Below are 11,961 nucleotides of genomic sequence, written 5' to 3'. Positions count from 1 at the left end.
CCAACAGTTAGAAAAAAGTCAAATGTATAAAGATAGAGATTTGACTGCTTAAAGTAGAGCATTGTCATTTTTTTAGCTGCCCAGAATCCAAAGTCCTTTGTTTTGGGGGGAATTCCTTGATGTGGATGCCTCAGTAGTAAGGAGAGCTCTGGTTCTCCACTATGGAAGCCAAAGTGGGCCTCTTCCTTTTCCCAATACCTTTTGAACTCAGTGTGGACACATCCCTCAAGCTTTGGAAGAGTGTTGGATTCTTGAATGAGTGGGACAAAGGCAAGCATTCTATTTACTCCCAAGTCACATAGGAACAGCTCATGTACTCAGAAGTGGCTTCATAATAAAGTCAATCTTATTTATGACCTGATTCTCCCACTGTGGCGGGGCATCTATGCCTCACCTTAGTGGGGCTCCTGTGCAACAGGATTGCTGTTAGGTTGTAACTTGCCTGAAGAAGCTTACCAACTCCTGAGCTCAAAATGTCCCAATTGGAAGGGCATTCAGTGTCTTATGAGGGGCCTTTTTCCTTTGTGGCCTTGGTACCATGCCCTCCACACTCAGGACCTGACACAGAACCCCACTGGCAGAATCCTGGGAACCTCTGGTCATCTCCAGGGAGGGCCCTGCTCATGGCATAAGGAACAAAATGTAAAGTACCACAGCCACAGAACAGCATGTGTAGTATGAAAACACTTTTAAAAAAATAATAAATACACATACATGTGTATACACATATATACACACACACATACATATGGACTTAGAAAAATAGAAAAATATCTGAAAGAATACACCAGATATATCTGTTAAAGGAGCTATCATTTTTTTGGTGGTCGGCTTACACCTTCTTCGTACATGGTTTTTTGGTTTGTTTTTTTTAAGGGAAAGTTTCACCTTGAGCTAACACCTGTTGCCAATCTTTCTCCCCCCAACTCCCACCCCCAAAGCCCCTGAGTGCATGCTTGTATTTTCCAGTTAAGTCCTTCTAGTTCTTCTATGTGAGCTGCCACCACAGCATGGCAACTGACAGCCAGGTGGTACGGTTCTGTGCCCCGGAGCTGGGCCCGGGATGCCGAAGTGGTGAGAGCACCAAACTGTAACCACTAGGCCATCAAGACTGGCTCTCTTTGTGATTGTTTTTTGTTTTGACTCAAGACGTACGATTCATAGGTATTACTTTTATAATCTGAAAAAAAATACAAATCTATTTTCATCTGGATAAAATATAAAAGTTCACTCTTAGCTTAGCAAACTGTCAGAATTTGCTAATGCCTGAACAGCCGCAGTGGAAGGTCCTGGGTCCAGTCTGGCCAAGGTGGGGTTCCCAGTCGTCTTCCCTGCCCAGCTGGAGGAGCTGTATGAAGGGATCTGGGGACTGGCTCATTTTATACTCTTGGCTTGTCCTCTCAGTGCAAATTTTCTTACGTGGTTAAGGTGCTTGAGCACAGGTTACATGAAAAACTGGAGAACTTTGAATGGAAAACTTGATACAAGCACAGTAAGTGCAGGTGGAACTCCAGACGCGCCGTGGAGAGTGTGTGCCTGGCTGCCGGCACTGGCCTTTTATGCACCCAAGACAGAAACAGTATCATGGACAAGAGCAAGGGCAAGGCGGTGGGCCAGCACCAGTCAATGCTGGCCACACAGGCTGGGGATGGGAGAAACTTCACTTGTACATCTGTGGGAAAGGAAGAGGACTTCACAGGATTGTTGCAAATTAAATGGGCCAATGCATGTGAACACTTAGTATAGTTCCTAGCACATACTAAGTGATCAGTAAGAGCAAGCTGTCTTTGGCTAAAGTGAGAGAGGTGGAAAATACAAAGCATTGGCCAGGATGTGGAATACCAGATGCTTACACACTGCTGGGTAGAGTGTCGTTTGGCACAACCACTTTGGAACACTGGTAACATTTACTAAAGCTGAATTTATGCATCCCTATGACCCAGAAATTGAATTTATAGGTGCAGACCCAACAGAAATGCATACAAATGTGCACCAAGATGCATGTATAGGAATGTTCAAAGCAACATTATTCATACTGGCCCAGATCTGAAAACAACTTAAATGTCCATCAACAATAGAATGGATAAATAATTTGTGGCATATTCTCACAGTGGAATACTACATAGCATTGGAGATGAACAAACTACATCCATAGACAACATGGGTGGTTCTCATAACACAACACTGAGAGAAGAAGCCAGACATGAGTCATATCAAGTACAAAAGTGGGTGAAGCCAACCCAGGGTGTTACAAGGCTAGCTCAGGAGAGGCCCTCTTGCTGGGGGAGGTGCTAGTAACTGTGGAGAACCTAGGAGTCTTCTGTTTCTTGATATGGGTGCTGGTCACACAAGCAGCTCTGTTGGTAAAATTTATTCACCTGTACTCTTATGATATATACACATTTCTGTATATGTATTATAATTCAATAAAAAGTTTTTAAAAAGAAAACATGGTTTACAAGTTTTAAGAAATTATTTAGCTATTATTATCATCTCTCTCAGTATCATCCTGCTTGGGGTCAGAGAGCATGCTTGATCATGTGGATATCTTCTCTTAGCTGGTTCATTCAGTTCACTTTCCGAGAACTTAGAAGATCTTCCTAAGGGGCCTAGCTGCTTTGGGGTGATATATACAGGTTACTTGGTGGTGGGGATAGTCACATTTGACCTTCTTACCCCTCTGGCCCCAGGAGTGCAAAATCCAGGTTGGGAGGAGAAAGAAAGCTGTGCAGCCCCACAGTGCCTGCCCCAGCCTCTCCCTCCCCCAAGGCTGTGCTGTCCTCACAGAACTGCCCTTTAGGGCCCTGTGCTTGGTGTCAATGAAAATAATCCATAACCAATCTATAAATGAAAATTTGGGTGAGTTTATTCTGAGCCAAAATGTGAAGACCATGGCCTGGGACCTTTCTTCCTGAAGGAAGAAAGAGTGCCAAAGAAGTGGGGTGTACAGAGTGGTTATATACCCCCAAAGAAAATGTTTCACATATGATTGAAACGTCCCTTTTACAATAGTCGCGAGACTGCTCTGTTGGCACAGCAATTGATGGACACAGCAGGTAGTAGGTCTGCTGTCTCGGTGAACACGGCAGGGTGGCAGGTCTACAATCTCAAGCTGGGTGGTCACAAGTGAGCACAGCAATCAGTTCCTAGCCTAAGGAAAGATGCTTATCCTTAAGGAAATGCCAATGGGGCCGGGGGGAGAAGTTGCACCTTTATCTTAAGGCCATTTGTTCTTGCCATAGGAAATGTTTTAAAGCAGATATACAATGCGTGCTCAATGGCCACGATCAGGCCCTTTTGGAAAAACAAAGTCAGGCCGAATCAGGTTTACACCAACTGGCTTCCTCGTATACTCCAATATATTCTATTGCTTGCCGTTTCTATTTGTCATTGGCAAGTGGTTCTCTTGTGGGGCCTGCAAAATGCAAGGTTTTGCCAAGTTTAAGGGAAACCAGGAATTTCAACGAGGAGCACCCCAGAAGCAAATCATCTCTTGACATCCAGCACAAACTTGGCGAGGTGTTGCACAAACAAGCTTTGTTGAGGAAACCCTAATTTAAAAAGGGAAACTGATGTATCATGACAAAAGGGTCTTCCCTTTTACAGGAGAATTCACCAAAGTTTGGCTTTTCTTAATCCCTCCCTCCCTCCTTCCCGTCCCCTCCCCAATGAGGCAGGAGACCCTCAAACTGCACTAAAAGCCATATCATTCTAAATAAGCCTTTTTTTTTCTTTTAAAATTTTATTTGCTGATACTTGTTTGGCATATCACAGTTCTTGGTAAGTTTCTTCTTGAAATTCCAGGAGGTTTCACCTTACTAAAGGAAAACAGAAGTGATTACCCCATGGCTTGATGATAATAGGATTCAAAGGATGAGAAATGATGGCTAGGAAAGTCAAAGGGAAAACATTGGAGACTTTTTTTTGTATAAATATTTCAAAACTCAAGAATAACATGCACACAGAAAAGTGCACAAGTCAGAAGTATAAGTTTTGAGACATTTTCATGTAACCACTATCCAAATAGACGATTACATTCATGAACCCCCTTAACACCCCCTCGAAGTCACAGCCATAGCCTTCAATAGCATGGGTTAATTTTGCCCTTTTTAGAAAATATCAATTAAAAATGGAATCATACAGAATGTATTATTGTGTGACTGGCTCTTTTTGCTCAGGTTATGATGATGAGATTCATCCATATGGTTAAGTTTGGAAATCTTTTGTTCACTTCTATTGTTGTAAAAAGAATGCATTTTTTTTCTTTAAAGATTTTATTTTTTCCTTTTTCTCCCCAAAGCCCCCCCGATACATAGTTGTGTATTCTTCGTTGTGGGTTCCTCTAGTTGTGGCATGTGGGACGCTGCCTCAGCGTGGTCTGACGAGCAGTGCCATGTCCGCGCCCAGGATTACGAACCGACGAAATACTGGGCCGCCTGCAGCGGAGCGCGCCAACGTAACCACTCGGCCACGGGGCCAGCCCCAAAAGAATGCATTTTTAACAAGCAGCTTTGGTGATCCCAAGGCAGGCAGTCCCAGGCTTCACTTTGAGAAATACTGCCCCAGACACAGACAACATGTCACCGCCTAATTACCCCAAGGAACTCAAGGTGGATCAGGAAGCATTTAACTGTTTTTCCAAATTGTTTTTTTTCCTTTTGTTATGTTAAGGAGATGCAATCACCAATCACTCTGAACCAGACCAAACCTCACCACAAGAGGTCCGCCTATGACCTGTACCTTATTTTCAATGCTAAGATCTCTCCAGGAGGAGCTCAGGCCTTATTACCATCACCTGCAGTGTATGTGGAAGTGTGTTTTCCAACTGCGCCTGTGCAAGCGAATACTCACCTCTCCCTTTTGAATATTCATCCCCCATTGGAAATAAAAAGCCCCTGCTTCCCTTTGTTGGGGGGCGCCAGGACTCTGGAGATGATTTCTCATGGTCTCCTATTTGCTGCAAATAGACCTTACTTTGTGAGACAACTACTTCTGGTGGAGAGTTTTATTTAACTCGCCAGGAGGTGAACCCATTTCGGTTTCGGTAACAAACACAGCTACACAGCCACCCTACTCCATCCCCCACACTCTTAGAACCACCAGTGCAGAAAAATAAAAAACAGTCCCTCAAAAACCAAAGCCAGGCTCAGATTTTAAGTTAATTGAGGTCAGGAGCAATTTTGTGACTCCCTGGGTATAGCAGCTAAAGTGCCACTGCTTTAGATAGACTACAGTTCAAAAATAACTCCCCCTCCCATAGGGTCAGCAATATCAAAATCCTTGAGGAGAGTAATTGTGTGTGTGTGTGTGTGTGTGTGTGTTTATGTTTAATCTTTCCTTACGGGACCTAAAATATGCTTTGCTGGGGGCTGCTGTTCACCAAGCCTGCAGAATTGAAATGCTATGTGCAAGAATGTTCAGGAACAAGGTGACTGATGTGGATTAAGGCCGCCCCAGCTAGAGAAGCCCAAGGTGACCTGGCCTACACGCCAAACTATGTGACCCGGTGGATTTTTTTTATGGTATGAATTAGGGCTGCCCCAGGGAGAGAAGCCCAGGGCATCCTCACCTACATGCCTATCTATATGGCCAGATTCGTATCTAAAAGTTATATGACCCCACAATAACCAGACCCCATCTGCACTGAAATCATTTAATGACTTTTTACATCATCTTTTCTTTTTCCAGTAAAAATAAGTCACGTACCCATGCCTTATAAAATTAGCCCTAACCCTCAACTCAGGGCAGCAGCAGGAGCTCTGACTGCCCATGGGTCCTGTTGATGCGGGTTCGGTGAGCCGAGGAGTCAAAAGAAAGATTTCTTAGACTCTCAAGATCTGGCAGTAGTGCTCTTTTACTTAGAGAGTAGAATAGCATGGGGACAGGACCCATGGGCAGTCAGAGCTTCTGCTGCCGCCGCTTCTGCTGCCCCCGCTGGCATGGGGACAGAGCCCATGGGCAGGCAGAGCTGGTGCGTGGGGACAGGACCCACGGGCAGTCAGAGCTCCTGCTGCTGCCCCCAGTTGAGGGTTAGAGCTAAATTTAAGGCATAGGTATGTGAGTTATCTCTTTACAAGACAAAGAATATGTAAAAAAGTTAAAATGGTAGATAAGAATCAAACCGGATTGAGTAAATGGCAGAAGTCACTGCTTGAATTTTATCCTCGGCTAAAGACAAAGGAGGATTCGTTGGGGGGGGGGGGTCAGTTACATGAGGTTGCCAGACAGTAACCAACTTAAGTTCTTGCCTCTGGCATTGACTAAGAGCTTCTAGAGATAAGACCATCCCCCCTTCTTCCTGGCACAGAGAGGGAGGCATTTTCACAGATAGAGGTTTCCCTTAGAAATGTAAATGTTTCCCAACAAAGGGGCAAACAAATTCCACTCCTTGGAGCCTGAATCTCATCTGTAGTTTTAAAACTAACCAGCCTAAAACTCCTCATCATAAGCCATTTTAAAATTAAGCAGCCTAAACATCCTCATCACTGTCACCATGCAGCAGCAGCAGCAGCAGCAGCTCTTCACTGCCCATGGGTCCTGTCCCCATGCCTACAGCTCTTCACACCCATGGGTCTTGTCCCGAAGCAGCAGAAGCTCTGACTGCTCATGGGTCCTGTCCCCATGCTACTCCACACTATTCTCTAAATAAAAGAGCACCACTGCCAGACCTTGAGAGTCCAAGAAATCTTTCCTTCGACTCCTTGGCTCACCGACCCCGCATCAGTGACCACACTCCTGCATTCCCAAGCCTGCCTCTGCCACCTTTAGTCTGGAGCCTCTCCACCCCACTGAGACCGCACCTCGCTTCCTCCTTCCTCTGCTGCGTCCTGGCAGCCTGGACTACCTGGCTGAGCTGTGCCAAACTGAGCAGCAGTCTGAAGAGATGCGAGGCCAGGCAGCCTCTCTGGGGGAATCTGGAGGCGGAAGAGAACCATGAAATGGCAGGAAAACACTTCTCCCTGGCAGCTCAGAGCAGGTAGAGGGGGGCCGGCCTGGTGGTGCAGCAGTTAAGTATGCACATTCTGCTTCTCGGTGGCCCAGGGTTCGCCGGTTCAGATCCCAGGTATGGACATGGCACCGCCTGTCAAGCCATGCTGTGGTAGGCATCCCACGTATAAAGTAGAGGAAGATGGGCACGGATGTTAGCTCAGGGTCAGTCTTCCTCAGCAAAAAGAGGAGGATCAGCAGTAGTTAGCCAGGGCTAATCTTCCTCCAAAAAAAAAAAAAAGGCTTAGAGGAAACAGAAGATGCTTTGCACAATATGACTCAATTCAGAAAAAGGAAGCAAAACTGAGGCATTTTCCTTACCATCAAAATTCGTTTGACAAATTGAGTCAACTAATACAATTTTTATCCTAATTTTGAGTCCCTTTAATAATAGTCACTGAGAAAGGTAAGCAGGCAACTCACATTGGATGTTTGATTCGTTAGGAGAGAGAAACTGGAAGCAGGAACAAAGCTTATCCTTCCCCTCTGACATCTTAGTTTTGTATATTGTGATAAACCACCTCAGGTGCTTGACCATGAATTTGTGGCTCTGCAGGGGGTTTTGTGAAACAGTCCAGGCCTTCAGCTGATGGCTGCCCTGAGGTCACTCCATCAGCATGCTCCCTTAATAAGAAGCATGGGCTGCTGGTGAAGAACTCCCCCACTGGGCTAAGCCGCTTGGGTTTGGAAGCACTAAATCACTGCCTCTGTTTTCTACTTGAGGGCTGGCTTTAGGCGGGTAAAAGTCCCTGCAATGTTAGGAATTTCTGCATCAGAGTTGATCCTTATGAAGTGTGCCATATCCTCTGTCCTCCCATAATGTCAGATTAACCTCCATATTCAGTGAACAAGAACATTTTTGTACTGTCTGTGTGTGCATGTTGTAAGGGTCCAAGGAGAGGAAAGGTCTTTTAAAAGTAGTTGTGTGTTTTTTGTTTTTTTTCTTTTAAAGATTTTACTTTTTCTCCCCAAAGCCCCCCAGTACATAGTTGTATATTCTTCGTTGTGGGTCCTTCTAGTTGTGGCATGTGGGACGCTGCCTCGGCGTGGTTCGATGAGCAGTGCCATGTCCACGCCCAGGATTTGAACCAACGAAACACTGGGCCGCCTGCAGCAGAGCGCGCGAACTTAACCACTCGGCCACGGGGCCAGCCCCTAATTGTGTGTTTTGAATTGGTGCCCAATCCAAAACACTGACTGCACCAAATGCTGGTGATGATGTGGATCAACAGGAAGTCTACAGAACTAACGATACATCTCTGCTACGATCAAGCAATTATGCTCCTTGGTATTTACCCAAATGAACTGAAAACTCCTATCCACACAAAAACCTGGACATGGATGTTTATAGCAGCTTTGTTCATGATTGCCAAAATTGAAGCTGGAGCAGCAGGGTAAAGCAGGTGCCTCGGCCCCATGGTGAGAGCCAGGAGAGGCCAGGCTGGCAGGGGGTGGGGTAGGTAGCTGTCTTTGGCAGGACAGGGTCCCTTGCAGTAGAGATGTTGTCAGTGTGATTTGATAAGGGAATCACAAAGGGAGACTATGGGGAACCGACTCCCAAGTGAATGAGACACCTTGCGGGGCTGATGAAGGAGGCTGAATTTCCTGGGTGAACAAGGGCATGCTTAAGCCGGTCAAATTTGGGTATTGAAGGAAAAGTGACTTTATTCTGAAGTTACAGACTGCTGGAGCCTGACATATGGTTGCATTTTCATCAAGAGAAATAAAAGAGACACAGTGGAGGGAAGAAGAGAAAACTAGAGGAACTAAGTCCTTGGAGAGAATTCCATGAGGAGAGGAGAAGAGAGGTGCAGGAAAGGTGAAGGGAGAGACAAGAGAATAACATGGGGGAAATCTATTGTAAGTCTACAGTCCTGCTCTTAGAAATTCTGAAAATAATAATAGATTTTATTAGAAAAAGAGTTAATTCTCAAAGCAACTCTATGGAATAAGTGAGAAAGTCATCACGACATTTCATCAAATGTAAAATGCCAATAATTGAAAATGCACATTATTTTTGGCGTTATAAAAAAAGAAAAAAATTGCCAATTAAACTACGACACTGTTCTGCTTATATTTTGCAGCAAAGCAAACTACCCCCAAATTTAGTGGCTTAATACAATCACCATTTCATGATGTCTCACTGTTCCGTGGGTTGACTAAACTCATCTGGGTGGCTCTCACTCAGGGTCTCTCATGTAGTGCAGTCAGATGTCAGCCAGGGCTGTAGGCATTGGAACTTCTGACAGGCTGGACTTCTAAGACAGCTCCCTCACATGCCTGGAAGTTGATATGAGCTGTTGGTGGGGAACACTGCCTATGGCCTTCACATGTGACTTGGGCTACCTCACAGCATGGTGGCTGTGTTCCCAGAGGGAACGTCTCAAGAGTGAGTGTTTGAAGAGACCAAGGAAGAAGTTGTAGGCTTCTTATAACGTAGCCTCAGAAGTCCCAGAACAACATTTCTGCTGCCTCTATTGGTCAAGCCCAGATTCAAGGGGAGGGGAATTAGACTCCCCTCTTGTTAAGGGGAGCAACATGCACACACAAGGAGGAAGGACTCGGCCATCTCTGACTACAGTAGTCCTTACCTTAACAATTGGCCCACGGTACATACATGGGTCACACTAGCCTCTTGTTGCTTTGAGATGTCTTTCATCTATTTGAAGGGATTTGGTAATTTCTCCCACTTTCCACTGTATTGCTTGGTAGGTGAAATGCAAGACTTTTGCATGAATCTCAGGATAAAATGTAACACGGCTTCATCTACTATGGACATTTTAATTTCTTAGGCTTTGTAAAGCACTTGGTTGTTGCTTCGCAAGAAAATATGGAATTATGAACACTCCTGCAATGAAGGGATTGCTACATGGTACCAGTCAGGGTTCAATCATGGATGCAGAACCACTAAGTAGCATGGAGTAAGACCTTGTATGGCTCTGGTAGATGTTGAGGAAGTAAGCATCCAGAAAGGGGAACTAGAACCAGAGAAGATTCACTAATCAGCCCACCCGACATGCCGGAGCAGGAGGGACAAGTCAAAGCTTTGAGGTGAACATGCATGGTAGCTGGTGGAGAAGTGTGTGGAAAGCTATTACCTCTGCATAGTTACTGCTTCTGCAGGTCTGTAGCTAAGTGTCTGATGGTGGACTTGGGCAATTGGTGGTCAACAAACTCAGCAGCAGTGGAAAAAAAGACAGGAATGGAGCTGGGAAAACAAAGAAAGAGCTGGAATCTGCAGGCCCCTCTGTATCTGCCTCTCACCGCATCTGATCACAAGGGTCATCTGACAGTAATGGCAGCTGCTTCATATCCACCTTTTAAATGTCATACAGATTCCTCTTTTGGTCATTTCTAATCTGAAACTTCACAGGGCTAGAGATTCTAAAAAACATACTGTCAGCTTAACTTGATACAGTCAACTTCTACGTAAACTAATATCAAATTTATACTCCACTGCTCTTTTCTGGGCCTTTCTCCATTCATGATGACTTTTAGTTTCAATGCTAAAACAGTATTGTCTTTCTGAAGATTTTTAAAATGGCAACTAAATTCAATATGGGTAGTATCAGCAATGTATATAACTCAACTAAAGTGATGCCAATGAATAGCTATGACTAAGACTGCATATACACAGGTCATGACCACAATGTCACAACTGACTGGCAGTGTCTTTAAGATGCTATTAACTGTAAGGCACCTCTCAACTACAGGGACATCAAAATGTGAGAAATTTGCACTATTATGAACTGTTATTATTTCCATTTCTTCCATTTACAGGTGAGGAAAATGAAAAACAGAGTCTAAGCAACTTTCAAATTAGAGAAGGTGACAGAAGAAAGATGGCAAGGACATTACAGAACATTATCCAAATTCTTCAATTTGCAGATGAAGAAACAGAGGTCAGAGAGCTTACGTGTTTTGCCTATTTTAACATAATTCAGTAAAGCCTGAGTCGGGATGTAAATCCGAGTCTTTTATCTCCAGGTCAGTGCATTTTCCGTGTATTGTAGTGACTATATAGCACAGAGCCTAAATGTGGGTGTGACTTAAAACAGCACTTTTCAAAGTTTGTTTTGACAACGATCCACATTGAGAATTCTATTTTACATCTGCACCTGATACACAATACATAAATACATATATAACTGAAACAAAAGTTTTATGAAGCAATACTAACACTTCTACATATGACATTCTAATATTTTCTGATTTTTTATTTGATATTCTGTTTAATGCTAAATAAATTCTGGGTCTTCAAATTTTGGCAAAGGTAGCGTAGCTTCTTTCAGATCAACCTTCTCATTGAGAAAGAATAGAAAATCTGGAACAAATATTTTTAAGAAATCTGTTAGCCAGCATTAGAGATACCAAAGCAGTGAGGACTTAAGGGGCCAAAATTTCAGATAGAAGGGAAACCCAGAAAAATGAACCCTACATTTGGTTCCACACCTTCCACTGAGGCAATTAATTATTCCAAAAGCAAAAGCCGTGACTCAGGGACTGAGAAGCTGAGCAGAGCTTTAGGCAAACACATGAGGCTGGGGGGAGAAACTGATGTCCAATAACCACCAAAGAAGAGGGGACCCTGAAAACACCCAGACTTTCAGATAAGATCCTGAAGAATTACGCCTTTGAAGTAAGAGTGAGTCAGAAATAGAGCAGCTCTCATGAGTGCTAGAGTTCCACTTCAAATCAGCTCTGTCCCAAGTTGTTTAATGCCCCTCACCCAGCTGCTTGCCCCAAGTACAAGTAAATGCAAGATAATGCATTGAGCCTCAAAACATTTTTCTTTATAACTATGATTTGTATGTTCAAAAAGTTTAAAAACAAAATGGAAAATTTAGTCTGGAGAAATGCAAACTACAAAAGATAAAATGGAAATTTTATAACTAAGGATTATAATAACAATAATTAAGGAGTCAATGAATAGGTTTAACAGCAGGTTATACATAACTGAAGAGAGAAGTGGTG

The sequence above is a fragment of the Equus asinus genome, chromosome 2 (genome assembly GCF_041296235.1).
Source record: "Equus asinus isolate D_3611 breed Donkey chromosome 2, EquAss-T2T_v2, whole genome shotgun sequence".
Lineage (NCBI taxonomy): Eukaryota > Metazoa > Chordata > Mammalia > Perissodactyla > Equidae > Equus > Equus asinus.
This window is presented reverse-complemented; position numbering follows the sequence as displayed.